Consider the following 2,536-nt stretch of genomic DNA (forward strand, 5'->3'; position numbering starts at 1 on the left):
CTATGCCTGATGAAGGGCGACTGCACCCAAAAGCTTGCTAAGAACTTCTTTCCATCTACTCAGTTGGTCTAATAAAGATATCACATCTACCCAATGAACCTTGCCTTGTCAAATCTTTGTAATTTCTGAAGATAGCTAATTGTAATTTCAAGATAATTCATTTCTGAGCCTGCCTTGGAATTCTGATCCAGATCAGTATCCTAAACTCAGCTTTTTATCTGAATCTAATATGAACTACGAAAGTCTTTTAAAACTGCAAAAAATCTGAAGTAGAAAGGGCCACTGGAAATATGAGAAGAAAGAAATTCCTAGCACTTTTGGACCAGAAGGTTCAAAGGATTATGGACGGCGGTGGTTCTTACTCTATCAAAGTTGATCAATCCAGCATATTAATTTGTATTTCAAGCCTGTCACTTGATATACTCATGTCTTTATTTATTTATTCATGGTATGTGTGAGAGTCCATCGGGTTGAAATGAGATAAACTATTTGAGAGAGTTATCCTTTTAATTTACATACAGCCAACATAATTCCCCCAAAAGGGACAGTGCCTCCTTGCACATTTTTGAATGAAACATTAGGTACAAGACCTTAATACCTACCTGTTATTTCAAAAGTGATTGATAGAAGTGGAGCAGCACTAGACTTCGATGTGCTCTGAGACTGACTTTCTGAAATAACAGGGAAACACCACCATGAGTATGTGAGAACGGAGGTTTCCAGAACAGCCTTATTGAATTAAAACTAGATGTTATGAACTAAAGAGCTACATAGTAAACAAAGGCTTGCCCACTGCTAAACTTTGTAGCTTTTTCCCCCCACCTTTCCTTCCTGAATCATTCCCAGGTCTTAAATCTCATCATTTTAAGAGGCATTGTTTCTAAGAGTTGCAGTTCTCCTTCCACTGGCTTAAAAAAATAAAAGCAACTTCAAAAAAAAAAAAAATTCTCCTTCTACAGAAATGTCCCCAGAACTTGTAAAACCCACTTCACCCCTAGTTTGAGATCTTGAAAAAGTATCTCATGTTTATGCATCCAAAGACTAGTTATAGTTACATTTTAATCAGTTTTCTCCAGGGTATAGAAATTACCTCCTGATGGGTTCTGCATATTCCTGTTACATTCTGATAAGGCAGATTTCATGCCAGCCTAAGCCAGCAAGACTTTACAGGCTACAAACTCCTGCTAATCATTTTGAACAGGAAGCGATTCCAGATTTTACTGTTGATCACCCTTAGATGATCAACACCCTTACTCTTTACTTCGAAGGCAGAGCATCTAAACTCTGTCCCACTGAGGTGATTTGCCAAGAGCCCTGGAGCTACAGCATATTTTCATTAAATGAAGCAGCTTGAAGGCTCCCTCCTTCTGGCACATAGAGGGACAGTCCATAGGATGCCAAAGTCTAAGCAAAACTACTCCAGCAACAGTATTAAAATGGATGCTAAAACCCTCCACAGGCTGCACCTCTATATTAGGCATGAAAGTTACCTTGTCCTATGCTACAGTACTTTGTTGGATGTAGTTAAGTCACCTCTGTTCTAAATATTTAATGTGTATGCCATTCCCACGTTAAGGATGTCCCTTTTTCTGGACTATGTGGCTGTATTTCTTCATAGCAATGTAAATTTGCATAACCCAGATTCAGAATACAATGTTTAAAAATAATGTTAGAATAATGAACTAAATGCATTTAGCATAACTTATCTTGAAGGTTTTATGAATTATTAGTTGATAGACCTTCAGTATAAATTTACTTTAAATAATGCAAAATACTGCATATTAATATAAATTTATTCACTCAAGTTATGTTCTTCAAAAAAATATAATTATATCACAGAAGATATTGACATTTATTTTATGTTAACTATCTATATTTAACTAAGTCTTTGTCAGACTCAAATCACCACAGCAACTGGTAATTTTTATTATCCACATTAGACAGATTGTAAATTGCAGTAATAAGAACCAGGTATTGAACCCAATCTCACAAGCCTTTACTCAATGTACATTAGCTAGATCATAATATCTTCCTTTATCCTAAGAACAATTTTGAAACTCTCATTAATGTGTGTATCCTTGTTATACTGGGAAAATAACTTCCAAAGTTTTCCTCTCTTCACTTGAGGAAATTTAGGGGACACAACAGTGAGAAACTTTTTGGTTTCAGTTTGCAGAAGTTTTCTTCACTTTAACTTTGTTTCCTATGTCAATTTTTAGAAATACAATGCCATACAAATGTCAGGTAATAGGTCTGCACAACAATCTAGAATACAGTACTTTTCTGAGTCTCTACAGCAACTTCCTTTCTATATATTTCCATATTGCTTTTAAAGCTATATTTTTGTCTACAGTGCATGGGGGAGGGCGAGGGGGGATCTACAGATGCACGGAAAATTTAAGTGATTTTTACAAGGTAACACAGGAAACCTACAGAAAAACCGGGACTACAGCCCAGGATTCCCAGCTCTCAGTTATTTGTATCTCTTTCTTATCTTAAGCATATCCTTCAGTGAGGATAAAAACATTTTTCAAGA

The 2,536-nt window shown here is 36.0% G+C and overlaps 1 protein-coding gene across 3 annotated transcripts in view; it reads right to left on the reverse strand.

Moving 5' to 3' along the window:
* Positions 1-2,536, reverse strand: part of THSD7A (thrombospondin type 1 domain containing 7A) — a 519,106-nt gene that overhangs the window by 177,326 nt on the left and 339,244 nt on the right. The window lies entirely within an intron of this gene.

The sequence above is a fragment of the Crocodylus porosus genome, unplaced genomic scaffold (assembly GCF_001723895.1).
Source record: "Crocodylus porosus isolate Cpor-Errol unplaced genomic scaffold, CroPor_comp1, whole genome shotgun sequence".
Classification (NCBI taxonomy): Eukaryota; Metazoa; Chordata; order Crocodylia; family Crocodylidae; genus Crocodylus; species Crocodylus porosus.